At 38.6% G+C, this 15,472-nt stretch overlaps 1 protein-coding gene across 1 annotated transcript in view; it reads right to left on the minus strand.

Annotated features, from left to right (window-relative positions):
• LOC106734717 (uncharacterized) overlaps positions 1–15,472 on the minus strand; it is a 70,155-nt gene that overhangs the window by 34,345 nt on the left and 20,338 nt on the right. The gene's annotated exons all lie outside the window — the stretch shown is intronic.

A 15,472-nucleotide genomic window follows, 5' to 3' on the forward strand; every position in this document is an offset into this window, starting at 1 on the left:
AAAAAAAAAAAAAAGACAACAAAACAAATGCTCTGCATGCACTCATGAAAGAACAAAGGCTATAAACAAAGGGAATTACAGTAATAGAGTAATGAGAGGGTGAACACTGCTCGTCTTCCTGTATTCAGCTGATATTTGAAGTGCACTGGCCAAAAAAAGATTCTAGGTCACTGTCAAAACCCAAAAGAATCATTAATGGTTTCTCACCATTGCATACAATTTCCCCCTCAAAAGATACACCTATAATGGCTCCTGTTGACCTGTCAGTTCCTTGGTAAGGTGATATTTTTGGTACCTTTGAGATATCTTTATTGAAATTATTTTCTATAGATGTAGTTCCTAGATATTTGTTCCTTATTTAAATGGATGCTGAAACTCTGTGGTATTGCTCAGTGGGTGGTACACTTACTATCTAGAAAAGATGAATTCCTAAAAATGATCAATCCACCGTGAAGGTATGATGACATCATGTTTAATTTGCATACACATGCATCAAGTGTACATCCGCTTATAATAATAGAAACATCTTAAGGGTCAGGGGATCTTAGATGTCATCCTACCTGCCCATATCACACTCTGTCTTTGGATAGCTTTGCTAACAATTTTGAGACTTAAAGTTCTCATCTATGAAAATAAATATAATACCTAACATTCAGGGCAATTCTGGTTGAAGAAATGTGTGTTATGAAGTTGTATTTCAGGCTTGATAGAGAGCTGTACCCTGTAGTCCCTTTGGAAAGGCTAAGACATGTTAGCTATTACTATACATAGTAATTACCATTTAGCATGTTTTGTTTATACAGGACACCTTGAGCAATCAACATGCTACTTAATAATTTTGATAAAATAAAAATAAATGAATTTATTAAATGAATTTCAAAGTTCTAGACTGGTAAACTTAAAATTATAAAACTAAAATTTATTTCTTGGTAAGATTCTGCTGAGGGCAGGGCAGGAAGGACCCTAAGCCAGGGAATGCTTTTAGTGAAGATGTGAAACATCATTACCCATTTGCCCGGAATAATTCATTTTAGAGAGTCCCGAAAGAGAAAATGCTGTACTCCACATTCTAATCACTGCTGATAATTCAGTCAGTGAAAGTTACAGGTATTTGCCCTCTCATCTTCAACTTCCTCTGTTATCTTTTCCCTCTCTTGCTTAGAAAACAATGGGTCTAAACGTGTGCAGTGATTTGCTGCCTACCAAGCAATCCTTGCAGCTGAGCTAAGGAACTGGTCTGGGCTCATGCAAATTCTTGGTTAGCATTCTCATGTTCTCTCTGGAGGATGTGACATTCTGTGATTTCCTTCTGCTTATTCTACAGAGAACAATAAGAGTTTCTAATTTCCTGCCCTTTGGATTCTTATTCAAAACATACTCCTAGCACCCTGAAGCATTTACTCAGTGAGGCGCACATTAATAGAGCAGAGAGATAAGGAGAGGGTAGAGGTTGACCTCATGGGGCTAAATCCAAAGAAAAGGAAACCAGAGACGTTGGATCATACTTATTAGCTAATAGGAACTTAGAAATTCAATGAACATCTGTTAGTCACATATTTCTTCTTAGTGAAAACCTAATAACAGTGCTTCTTTCAGACTTGTCATTCGAATGAAGTATGCTAATGTATATAAAGAGTTAGCACAGAGCAACACAACTCCATAGACTGCTATCTTCACATTATCTCATGAAAGAGTTAGATTTTCTCCTACCAGAGTGTCCTTGCATTTAAAAAAAGCACAGTGCATAGTAAAAGCTGGTGTAGGCGATTTAGGTTTGTTGGTGAAGAGATTCTGGAGCTTCTTCCTGCCTTCCCTTCTTCCAGATTAGAACATTGAAACATGAATTACAGATTAGAAAAACAGCTTTCCTTCAACCTCCTACAGTTAATTTGGGGCCAATGTGGAAGCTAGTTCTCTTCATACTAACTAGCATGAAGTTAGAAACACTCATTTAAGTGCTTGTAGCATTCTCAAGAAAAACATAAAGAAAAGCCAGTGTCCTGTCATGTGATCTCCTTGGGGTCCAAAAGCTCCAAATGATGTTTCTATTGTAGCTCAACATCAAACATACTTACTAAAATACTATATTCCTGTAACACTGTATTGCTGTTTTCAAAAGCTGCACTGTATGGACTTACCTAAAGCTGGGACACCCAAAGGGTTATGTCATCAACTAGGACAGCACAAGCTTCGACAAGCCCCTGGACTACTCGGGAGCCTTGGACTTCCATAATTAAGTGGCTCCACAGTGTGGTAAGGTAGGTCATATTCTAGGAGGGCTGGGATGACGACATGAGAAGCTCAGCACACGGGAGCTCTGTGAAGGCCGAATGGTTGGAAAGACGTGAAAGAATGAATAGTCCCAGATACTGGCCTTGCTGTTTTTTGCTTTTCTTCTTTGTTTTTTTTTTTTTGTTTTGTTTGTTTTGTTTTAACAATTTTATCTTTTCTAATGTTTGAAGTCATTCATCGCTGGTCTTTGTAGTAAATGAAATCTCTACCATTGAGGGAGAAAGTGAGGTAAGAATCTCTGAATCATGAAAGAAACAAGAAAATGCATGAAAAATTAAAGTGACATGTTGGTAAGAAGCAGATATGGTTGAAGAGAGAGAGAGTGTGTGTGTGTGTGTGTGTGAGTGTGTGTGTGTGTGTGTGGTTTTAAGTTTTTTTAAAATTTATTTATTTTTTATTACCATAGAAATGTGAGTTTCATTTTACAAATAAATAGTTCACACAAAAAACGAGAGGGAGCTGTTCATTCTCTGACTGGATAGGTTACAACGTTATTGAAATATGTTGACTTTTGTGTGTATTCAATATGTATCTTTATTTCATTTGGTTGGTATACGGAATTGTAATTTATAGGCTTAACCAACAGTTTTGGGGACTAATCATGTTCATGGGCGTGTGTTAGCTGCTCTCTGTCACTTTATCCTTACTTCCTGACAACACATGTGTTTATACTTGTTTTGTCACTAGGAAGACCTGAGATTGGATACAGTAAATGACTACCTGTATTCCCCCAGCTGGAAAGTGGTCAGATCCTGGACTATCATTCTGAGAAGGGTGTTATGGATGAAACTATAGATCTTCTCATAGACTCTTATCTCTGTACAAAGCCACATTAAATAAAAAGAAAATCTATACTACAACTAAGAATGCTGAAACTAAACCATGTTGGCAACCAACTACATGTTTTAGAAGATGGGGCAGGCTACATTAAAAACATTCTTAAAAGAAACCAGTCAAAGAAGTTCATTAGTTTGAAGAGCAGCCAAGTTGAAGTCTTTATTATAAATACAAATGTTTGCCAGATAATTTCATCATTCCTATATAAAAAAAAGTATATGTCTTGAGGTCAGTGTTTCTCAAAATATACTCTTCAGAGAACTCTTAGAACCCTTCTTTAAAAGACAGAGTCCAATTGACTAGAAGATCTCACAGAATAGGAGTCGCTCCCTGATAAAGCACAGGCCAACTCTCTTCCTCTTTAATAATTCCATTTATGAAAAGTAATGCATTTCATTATAAAAAGATTAGAAATGGAACCCAGCAGTCGGCGTGGTGGTTGAGGTGTTGGACTCCCACATGGCCAACCACAGTTAGAGTTCTGGACCTGGCGGCGTGCTTTCTTACTTTTCCTTTATCTGGCTCTCTCTGGGTCTTTCCCTGGTCAAAATAAAACTAAATTAATTAACTCAATTAAACAAATAACTCTAAAAACTTTAGAAATGAATGAACAAAAGACTACAATTCCCTTACTTTAAATGAAATCATTTTACATTTTGTTGTCTAAGTATTTTCATATGCATAGTTGTTATTTCTTTAAGCAATAAATGTGGGGCTGGAGTGTATAATACATTACTGTTTGAAGATTTTTTATTGAACAATATATTGTGATAACCTTTGTTCTGACTATAAAACTAAAATATGGTTCAGAAAACATGTGAAGATAAAAATTGCCAATTATTACATGACCTAAAGACAAAAAAAATAAAAGCAAAACAGCCTCTGATTCCTACCCTAAACATTTTATTTCAATTCCCTGAAGAAGAGGCCAGTTAATTTTCATCTTAATATGAACGCAGGTGCTTCCTAAGCGCATGGCAGCTTGGGACCCTGCTCTAGTGTCTGAGAACTAGTCTGGCACACCGTAATCTCCTTGGCATCTACTCAGGGTCCAAATCGCAGCTGAAGTCAGAATGGTGACGGGTGGGACTGTGGTAATGTTTTGGCAAAAATTACATCTGCTTTCACATGCATGCAAATCCACCTAATTAGTGAGTATTATGCTGTTCTCCAGGCTGCAGTTAGCAGTTAGGTTATATGAATGTAATTCTTTTCTTTCCTTTTCTTTCCTTTTCTTTCTTCCTTTTTTCTTTTACTTCCTTCTTTTCTTTCTCTTTCTTTTATTCTTCTTTCTCTCACCTGTCTGTCTGTCTGTCTGTCTATCTATCTATCTATCTATCATGTATCTATATACCTACCTATCTATTTATTTATGTTTTACTAGAGAGTGACAGAGTGATAAAGAGAGAGAAGGAAAGTGAGAAAGCGAGCTGCCTGGTCTGGCCATATGGGAGTCCAGTACCCTTAACCACCACACCACCCGCGGCCACTATGAATATAAGTCTCTGCCTCATGTACCTTTCCACAAAAGGCTAGGAAATGCTCAGATAAACTAAGTGATATACAATATCCCACATAGATTCCTCAGGAAGTGCGTTTTATTTAGAAAATCAGTGAGAGTGAGGTGAAATCTCTTAGGTATGCTGAAAAAAATAAAAACTCCACCTCCTCCCCAGTTTTTAATCACTCCAAGTTGTTCAATGAAGAAGCAGGGGGATCGAGGCTCTCCACATGAAGACAGAAATGCTTACTGTGTTCCACGTGGGGCAGACAAATCTAGGTTCTAGACAACGGGATGTAATGAGTTAGCCTTGTAAAAATGGATTTTTCTCTCCTTCCATATTAGTGGCAGCGGTTTTTCATAATGTAGGAAGTGATTACTTTGGACAACTTTTCTAGATGAAAGGGAATGTGTGGGCCAGCAGGTGGTGGGTAAGGTTACGGCACTGGATGCTCCTAGAGCTGACTACAGTTTGGGCCTGAAAATCACAGCAGGAGCGTGTGCATGCATGACCAGGATCCTGTCCCCATGGGGCGTGATTCTCCCTTTGCTTCTCTCCCTCTCTCTCTCCAGTGAGTGCATGTGCCCTATAGCAAAAAACCTGAACAAGAAATGTGTAACTGTGGCAGCCCTATTGCCTTAATGCTTCTCCTCTCATCGGTTAGCTCCCAAGTAAAATAGAAAATAATCAAAAGGTAATATGATAAATAGTAGCTAGCAACTATGTAAGTTTACTTTGCATCAGGTTAATTTTCACAATTAAGTCGTGAGGTAATTACTGTGGTTGCTCCCTTTTATAGATTGGAAACTAATACATATGCCCAATGCATAACCTGGTAAGTGGCGGGGCCTAAATCCAGCCCCCAATAGCACTGCAGACTGTGCTCTTAATCACCGTACCACAGAGTTGCTAGTGTGTAAAGACCGTTCACTCTAGTGTCCTTAAATCGTGTGTCAGCTTCAGGTGTGGGTTCTGTTTTTATTTACATGCCGTTCCTCAAATAAGTGGGTGTCTGCAACTGTATATATAGTGAGGGAAGGATGGCAAAATTTAACTTCTGGCCCACTGTGGCAGTGTGACAGTAACACAACACCCCGATGCTCAAGTCGTCTGGGAAGTTCCCAGGTTCATATCCCCATGTGTCCCTGCACGTGCCTGGCATGCAGTGCCTGTGATCTGGTCAGCTAAGACTGGGAACGGAATATGGAGTGAAGACTCAGTTGGGGATCTCTCTCCCTGTCCCATTCAAGGAATGAACTTTTTGTTTGTTTGTTAAATGAACTTAGGTGTCCTCTAAGCTCATAAGTAAAGGTGACAGGAAAGAAAGGAAATAATTTTAAGTTCTAACAAAATGTTTTTTTTTTTTTTTTTTGTGAAAGAAAGTTAATTATATACTAGCACAGAATTCTCTTTATGTGTGAATGCTGTTTTCCAAAATCCCCAGTGAGCTAAAGTGTCCTGCTGCTGTCCTCCAGACATCTTTCAAATGTTAACAGTGGAGCTCAGAAGGAAGGACATGGGAGCCAGGCAGACCTCTGTGTGTGCTCACTGCATTTGGGCACTGTTCAGTGACTGTGGGCAGTTGTCTCAACTGCTCAGAATTTTTTTTTTTTTTGAGATATTTTTGCTATAGGGCACATGCACTCACTGGAGAGACGGAGAGAGACAGAAAGTGAGAAATTACCCCCTGAGGGGCTGGCCACAATCCCTTCTCCATTCTCCTCTTGGGATTTTAGGCATGCACGCACAAGCACCTATTAAGCCGCCGGGTCTGGGACTCAAACCGCAGTCAACTACATAGGAATCCAGTGACGTAACCATTACTCCATCTGCTGGTCCTCATATCCTAATTTTAAAAATAATTTATAACGGGAGCTAATGGTTAATATTTGTTTTTATGTATATCAATTATATTGTGAATAGTGTCACCTTCTGTTTTACAAATATGAAAAGCAGTGGACTCATCATTTCACCTCAATGTGTGATGAAAGCCTGATTACCTAATCATAATAATACTAATAACAATAACAAGAATAATAGGTCATCCTCAGGAAGCTTAAGGGCTGTTTTACTGGAACTGTACTTCCACTGGCAATCAGAAGATGGCACTGTGGAGTACAGTTCATTCATATCTGTTGAGCATATCATTTAGAGACTGGAACTTTTCACCTCAAAATTAATATTAAAAAAGGCTTCCTTTGACATCAAAATCATCAGCATAGAGCAATGTAAACCTGTGTACACAGGTATATTCATGTAGGTATATGCATGTACTATATATCAATAGAATATATAATACACACTATTTTATATAGTATATATTATTATATATTCCATTTTAGGAAATATTTTGCATATATTACACACCTGAGGGGAGCTTCCTAAAGTTCATGAAAAATGCATATTTTGAAAGAGCTAGGAATGAATTTCAAAAATATGTTATGCCCAAATAAACTCATGTTTTTATTAAATTTTTAAGGCTTATTTATTTCTTTAGTGAGAATGAGATGCAGAGAGAGGGAGGGGAAGGCAAGCACGTGCAACAGAGTCTGGTGATGCAGTATCCCCAGCCTTTCTCTGCCAGCCAGGATCATGCATATGCACGCCTTGCTGCATAGGTGGACCAGAACCCTGACCCCATGATCTTCCAGGTGGGTCAACCTCACTTGACCAGTGCTCTACTGCTGGGCTACCAAGCCAGCCCTAAAAATCACACTTTAATTTCATTTTTCATAAACTTTTTTGAAGTTACCTTCTGAAAACATCAATTTATCATTAACACGTTAAAGTTATGTGGCTGTTTTGACTGTCTCTGAAAATACTTAAAAAGAGTGAAGTTGTTTTAAATAAGCACAGGATCTGTATATTGCAAAGCTCCATGGCTTTGTCTGTTTCTTTCTGTCTCTCCTCCCTGACAGCTGTTATAAGTTGGGCCCTCCCTGGACTCTAATTCTAAAGACAGGTTGTTCCGTTCATCAATCAAAGCATTCTATTAGTACCAAGTAAAGGCTAAATTCTGATGGAAAGGAGTGAATTGCTATTTCAGGAAATCACCCAGGACTTTGTCTCCCTGTGACCTTTCAGAGGCTGAATGTAGACAGAGTTTATCCCAAAGAAGTGATGGAAAGGTGACAGACTTGGAAAAGAAGAGTGGCCAAGTGAATGCTAAGTGGAGGACCAGGTGAGGACAGAACTGATTTGGTGCTGACACATGCTAGTTGGCCACACTCTGCAAGTGCAGGTGGGATTCTCTGGTTCTGTAAAATAAGCTCATCTGGTAAAAAAGCAGACTTTGGAAAATTAGGATATTTTAAAGGTGAGTGATGAGCCCAGTGACTGTAGACAGACACGTATGGTATAACACTAGCTTTGAGCAAATGTCTGTGGGTGAGGAGCCTGGATTGGTGAGAGGGAAAAACTCTTCAGATGACAAAGATTGACTTACTATTGTCTTCCTTTTTTTCCCCCTGGCATTAAATAGAAAATAGAAGAAAAACTGGAAGAGAGGGAGGAGCAGGGAGAGAGAGGGAGAGGGATAGTATGATGAGTTCCTGGTCCCTCATTTGTAGTGAAACTGAGAGCACAACGGCATGAAGGCTGAGTTTCAGAATAAGTGAGTTCCCTTACAGCTGAGCGACCCTGAACCAAGAAACTGTCTCCACAGTTTCTCCTCAAGGGAGCTAGAAGGATGGTAGCTCTAAGGGACCGTGGCCAACTATAGCATTAAGGAAAACGCCCCTGCCCCCTCTAGCACAAGACAAAGGAATCATTAGGGACTTCACGAGGTGAAGAATGGTAGGGTGCCAGCAGAATGCACACTGTTCTGTAAAGAAAATATATTACTGTAATTTTGTGGTTAAATTCTGAGTCATTTTTTAGATGAAAAAAATATTCTTGAGGGTAAAGAACCAAGGATATGACAACACAGCAATATTATATAAATCTATTTACCAGGACAATATTTTATGCCAGGTGTGTATGTGAGCACATGAGACAGAGGGAGAGAGAGAGAAAAAAAGAGAGCACCTCCAATTGGTCCTGGTTATACTGTAATCTTTTTGTTTGTTTGTTTGTTTTTTCCAATTTTCCATTCTCTCACAGTCCTGGGGATGTAAAGGACTCAGCCAGCATGGTTTTGCTGGCAGAGCCTTGAACACTGGTGGTCTACATGGGATCCAGCATTCTCTGTGCAGTGCCTCATCATTGTGCTGTGAACTGGCCCTACCAGGGCATGTTTTAAAAGAATTCTCACCACTGGTGTTAGAGAAAGCGATAGTGTTGGAATGAGTCCCTCAGTTGAAGACAGTTCTGCTGGAGGGATCCAGCCCAAGGAATGCCTCTTCACCAAAGCAAGTGTTAGATGGGACAGACACAAACTCTAGGGAGGTTGAGTTCTCATTGACATTAGCTGGGCATGATGAGGGGTGTCTCAAAGAGAAAAGCGAAGGACTATTATTACAGTGAGACCCGAAGCAGCAGTGTACAATCACTATCACTACACCTTCTCTGCTGCTTCCAGCTGTAAATGTTTCCAGTGAAGGATGTTGGGAGGTCAGTTATCTTCCATTTCCTGTATTGTTTTGCAAGAACTAGGGCCAGGACGTTTGTAAGTAAGAAATTCCTGAAAATTAACCTGGGCCCTCTGTTTTTGGATTTATGTTTTTATCCAGAAATTTTAATTTTTTGTACTTTTTTCCTTCTTTTATTTTTCTTTATTTCTTTCCTCCCCCCCTCCCCCAGCAGATGATAGAATCGTACAGTATCCTGAGTGTATGTGTAGGGTGAAACAAGGGAAGCAGATAGTTACGCTGGGGAGGTAACTATCCTCTTCCTGTGGGACACCGGCAGGCTCATAGGCCCCACAAACTCATTTCTCTAAATGACATTTCTGGCAACCAGCAGGAGAAATAACTTGACAATTGCTTGACTTACTAGCAAATAAAGATTCATAATTAATTCAATTAGTACTTACTAAGAACCTGAAATATGGCAGGAAATAATGGTAAGGACTTGGGAGCCCAGACATACGAAATAGGGAACCTTCATGAAATGAGGGTGAGACCAAAGGTCCTAACAGAGGAGTATCCACTTCTAGTAAGAGTGAGGAGAATGTCGTGGATGGTGCCACAGAAGTACATAATTTTTCTATGGGTTTCAAAAGTTTAGAGGGTCATTTGCAGGCAAAAATTTTTGCTTGTAAAAAGAAATTCCAGGAAGGTATCAGCAGTGTGTAAAGGCACTAAGATTAATAATAATAATAATAATAATAATAATAATAGTCTCTCCAGTAGTCAATAGAAAAGGCCAGACAGGTAAAAAAATCTACAGGCTGGACCAGCAGATGGCGTAATGATTACTATGCTGGACTCCCATGTAGTGGACTGCAGTTCAAGTCCTAGATCCAGCAGCTTAAAACGCATGCCACATGTGTGTGTTTACATGCCCCAAATCCCAAGAGGAGAATGGCGGAGAAGGGATTGTGAAATGATCATTCCCCCAGGGGGTGATTTCTCGCTTTTTGTCTTTCTCTCTCTGTGTCTCTGGTGAGCATATCCCCAATATAGCAAAAAAATCTCTCTCAAAAAAAAAAAAAGAAAAAAAGAAACAAAAAACACAGGCTTCATGACTCAAAGAGAGTTTTTCCCTGTGATACAATTTGTGTTTCTGAAGTTCTCCTAGAGACTGAGTAAAGCTAGTTTTCTGCTGGTACCACTTCCCTGAGGATCCTTTTTGTCCTATCCTGTTTTCTTCTGTCTTTAGAAAGTATGTATTAACCCCTTGGTAAATCAAATTTACAAAGAACTGTCTTAGACTCTGCTTCTTAAAGTGGCCTAAAACGGAAGATCCACTTGACTTTGAATCCCTCATCTTCCAGGTTACTAGTTATGTGACCTTGACAAGCTATTGAAAATTCCCTATGGCACATTTTTCAATTAAATTGGGAAAATGACCAATTTCAGAGTGCTATTGTGAAGATGAACAGATAACAGATTCAAAAAACTTGGCACTTATAATTGCTTAATATATGCCACTTTTCTCTATCATTTCATTATAGAAGCGGATATAAAATCTAAAAACATTCTCACGGAACATGAGTAGGTCTTAGGAGAATATGAAATTCTGTGACCACTCAAGGTGGAATATATTCTGTCACGTGATCTGTGAGCTAAAGCTTCTCTGCATGGCTTTGTTTCTAGTTTGATAACTTCTTATTTTCATGTATATAATTTTTCTTTTACTCTTTCCTAATGAAAAATACAGAGCTTTTTCTTTATCATATTTTCTCTACTCTAAGTTGAAACTCATATATGAAATCTTTTTTGAAGAAGGAAGTTACCTATCCAAGGAATTATTACTGAAGACCTCAAATATTATACATGACTATTTTATTTTTTGTAAAATTAAAACCACTTGTATTTATTTTTCTCATATATCTAAATAATGACTCCAAAAACATTAACCACTTCAATAAGACCATCAAAGACATCATTTCAGAGCTTTGATTTATTTGAGCCAATATCCATACTTTACTTTCTTAAAATCCATTTCAGAAGGTAGAATTTATCAGCTGGTTTAAGGTACTTAGGTGAGAATTCAGTCCTGACTTGGTGTGTATGTGGCTGTCCAAGGTTATTTCCATGTTGTGGCTAAAGAAGGACAAGTTCCTTTATGTGACTAACACGGTGTGTAAGAGACTCTTCTAATTTTATACAAGTCCTGCCTTTTTACCACTAAAGAAATATTTTCCTTCCAATAAGATAACAGTTTTCCCCCTTACATGGCTTTTAAAATTACATAACCCAGGAATTGTTTTTGAAATGTAGGATGCTTAATATGTTCCATTTATTAAGGTTCTACTGATTTGGGAAATCAAATATTGATAGAAATGTTGTAGGGGAAATGGTTCTTTGAGATAAATGTACTAAAAGGGCTTTCATTCATTATACTTTATTATTAAATAAAATAGTTCTTAATAAATAAAATGCAGAGTGATTAGACAGCACTTACGTGTTTGCTATTTCTTCATTTAATTTTAATCAGTTAGATCATTTAACTTACCTTAGGCTTCCATCAGTTAAGTGACATGGTTTAGCTAGTCATTTAGCCAAAGGTTGAATTGAAATTTAAGGTCAGGATTGTTTGAACATAGCATTTAAGTTATTTGTCTCTTTACCATACGTGTAAAAACCTTTGATTATTTTGAAGACACCTGATATGTGTATTTTCCCCTTGTTACAATCTATATTTACAGTTTTGTCTAACTAAATCAAAAGCTTTCTGAAGAATAATGATCCTTTCTGTGAAAGTGCAATAAGAAATAGCTTTCTTCTTGAAACAAATTTTGTAGAAACTGCTAAAAATGATTAAAGAGCATGGTTATTGAGTATCCTTACTGTAGTTTGAGAATGCTAAGATGATTATTAAAATATCGTAAGATGATGGTTTTATGCACATTTACTAGGATTATTTCTTCTCAGTCTTTCCATTATTTGTTCCTTGTTCAAACGTAGTCAATAAATAATGCTTTTATGAGCTGATTTTCTCTCTTGGTCCTCTTATCTGAGGTATTGCTTTTTAGTTTGACTACAAGTGTTCTTCAGACCATGGGCTGCATTTAAGGACCGTTCACATCACTCCTCAAACACGCTCATACTTTATTCTGAATGAATCTCGAGTTTTGGAAAGTCTTATGCTTCTTTGAAAAAAGGCAATCTGTGAATATCAAAAAAATTAAGGGTGGGACCAGCAGTCAGCGTAATGGCTATGTCGCTGGACGCTCATGTAGTAGACCGCAGTTTGAGTCTCAGACCCTGTGGCTTAAACTCACGCTGGGCATTCTCCTCCATTCTCCTCTCGGGATCTTGGGCATGCACGCACACGCGCCCAGCGTACCGGGTCCAGAACACGAACCACGGTCGGCTACGTGGTTAGCCATTATGCTGACTGCTGGTTCCGGAAACAATGGCACATTTAAAATATTTAGATCTATTATCTCTTAATTTGTGAGAGAATATAGTTATTTGGGAATTTTCCTTCAGATAATCTTTAGACATGGAAATATTGGCAGCATAGGACTGGGATATATTTCTGCCTCTACAAATGCTTTTACAGTCTGATTTAGTTTCATTCATTTTCCCAGCTTGTTATCTGATTTTAGTGGCTGTGCGGTTATGTGGCTTTAGAGTAGCATAACAATGCATGAAATCCCTAATATCTAGGATCTTTAATTTTGGAGAACTTGAAGGAGAGCATTTTGGAGACTGGCCTATGTAGTCTTAAGAGGAGAAATTTGAGGAAACGACAGCTGTCAGGATGCAATAGAATTATTACTAACAGAATTAAATAGATCACACTTTGTAAAAAGTTGCTATCTACTCTAAAATTCAATAGTTTGGAATGGAACTCTTATCATAGGAAGGGAAGGAGAGAGGACCAGAATGAGATGTTTGGAAATGGAACTTTTATCAACAGGAAGGAAAGGCGGAATTGAAAAATGATTAAAATGAATGGCTGAGTCTATGACTGCATTTGAAAATCATTCTGAAGCACACACCTTCATAGAAATCAGGTGTGATTCCTGTATTTTTCTTTTATAAGAAGCATACATACAATAAAATGTTTGGGAAATTATTTCACTTGAACAGAAGACTCTTTATGTGTAAATTTAAATTTCAGTAAGTTTCTGAATCTCTTAATCATAGTTAATAGAACTTTTTCAATAGAAAGAAAATTGGAAAATGTGCGATCTTATTTCTCATCCATATTCTCTCTCTCGTTGCCAGAGGGAATGTATGCCTGCCAGAGAGAGATACAGAGATGATGGGAGAAAGCACCCCCCTCCTATTGGACATAGTCATGCCGTAGTCCCTTTTTCTCCATTTCTCCATCCTGTCAAAATTTTGGGTATACAAACACACACACACACACACACACACACACACACACACATGCCTGGCATGGTTTTGAGTCTGTCAGGGCTGAAATGTGAACTGCTAACCCTGTGTGGTCCTGCTTCTCTAACCATGGGGCCAGCCCACTCACCACATTCACTCGTTTGTGTGTTAATCATCTTTTTCAGAAAAGGAGGGGTACAGTGAAACTTGGGCCAGCATAAATTCTATTTGTACATGAACAGACCTTGGGCCACACGAGGTTTAGTTAGTTTAATACTGCAGTTAGATACGTAATAGGGATACCAGTGAAGCTCCAGAAACTGAATTTTCCTCAGTGAGAAGCAGGTTCACTAATCCCCAATTCCAAGAAAGAACTTCCAGTAAATAGAGAACATAGAATCCAACAAAGTTTATCAATATTCCAGCCACCAAGAACACAAGCCCATTTTCTTACACCCACTGTACTCTGGGACACTGTTCAAGTCCTCCACACACTAGTTACTTATTCATCTGCATCAGATGAGGTTGACACAGACACACAGACAGACACAAGTAATGCAAAACAAGTTTCTTACGTACTGATAGGCAGCCAGGGACTAAAGTCTTGGATCAGTTGTGAACCAGTGAACCAGTCCTCTGAAGCTCAACAGCATCTTGTGCAGGCAGTCTCGACTGTATAGGTCCACTGGCACCGTAGCTGAGGGGCGTTAAAAAGTGACTCACCCTGGATTAGATACCTTTGTGGCCGATGAATCATTAGAAAAAGCTTTGAAGAAAGTTCTAATTTTATCAGTGAGAGGTGCAAAGCTCAGGCTGCCCCAGGAAATTCCTCTCTTAACTCATGATGTTACACTCTCTAAAAGAGATAGGAACAAGACCTGGGATGTTGTAGGCAGTTCTTCCCTATCTTAGGATACTGAATTTCCAGTACATTCTAGTTATCTTGAGAACAAGGAGCAAGAAAAAGGGAAATATAAGTAGACCCCATGCTACCTGGAGAACTGTCCTGTAGCAAGCATACCCCAAATAATCAAACTAGCAGAGAAGATAACTCATACTGGTAAAACCTACAAGAAGTTGAACTATAACCCCAAATTCTAGTGGGTGGCCAAGTTATGATTAAGTCACCATAATAATGACAATAGCAGTAGAGATTTCTGCTCTTTATTGTAAAAATTCTTCATTTGTGGGGCCAGCAGATAGCTTATTGGTTACATCACTAGACTCCCACATGGCTAACCATGGTTTAAGTCCTGGACCCAGTGGCTTCAAAATCATTCTGGGTACGTGTGTGTGTGCCTATGGTCCTGGGAGGAGACTGGAGGAGAAGGAATTGTGGATGACCATCCCCCATGGTGAGTGATTTCTTTTTCCCTCTCACTGTCTCTGTCTTTCTCTGAATAGTGCACATGTCCTGAAGGCAAAAACCTCTAAAAAAAATCTTAATTTGTCTTAGTACTGTGCTCAACTCTTCACATATGTTACTTTATTCTTAACAACTTCATAGCATAAGTTTTGTTTGTTTTGAGAGATATTTGCTATAGGGCACATGCACTCACCAGAGAAACAGAGAGATAGAATCAACCCTCATGGAAATGGCCACACCACAATTCCTTCTCCTCCATTCTCCTCTCAGGAATTTAGGCACACATGCACATGCACCCAAGGTGAGTTTTGAGCCAACTGGTCTGGGACAAGAACCACAATCAACTATGTGTGCATCCAGCAACATAACCATTACGTCATATGTTGGTCCAGGCATAGTTTTTTTTTTTTTTTTTTTTATTATTATCACTGTCATTTCACAGATGAGGAAACAGAAACTTAGGAAAGTTGAGAATTTGTGTATACCTCACAGGTTTTGATTCTGACTGAGTTTGGACCCTTTACCAGAAACCATGCAAACTTTAACTGAAAGTGGAACAGTGGGCAGTCCCAAGGGATGAG

The sequence above is a fragment of the Tupaia chinensis genome, unplaced genomic scaffold (genome assembly GCF_000334495.1).
Source record: "Tupaia chinensis unplaced genomic scaffold, TupChi_1.0 Scaffold000196_1, whole genome shotgun sequence".
NCBI lineage: Eukaryota > Metazoa > Chordata > Mammalia > Scandentia > Tupaiidae > Tupaia > Tupaia belangeri.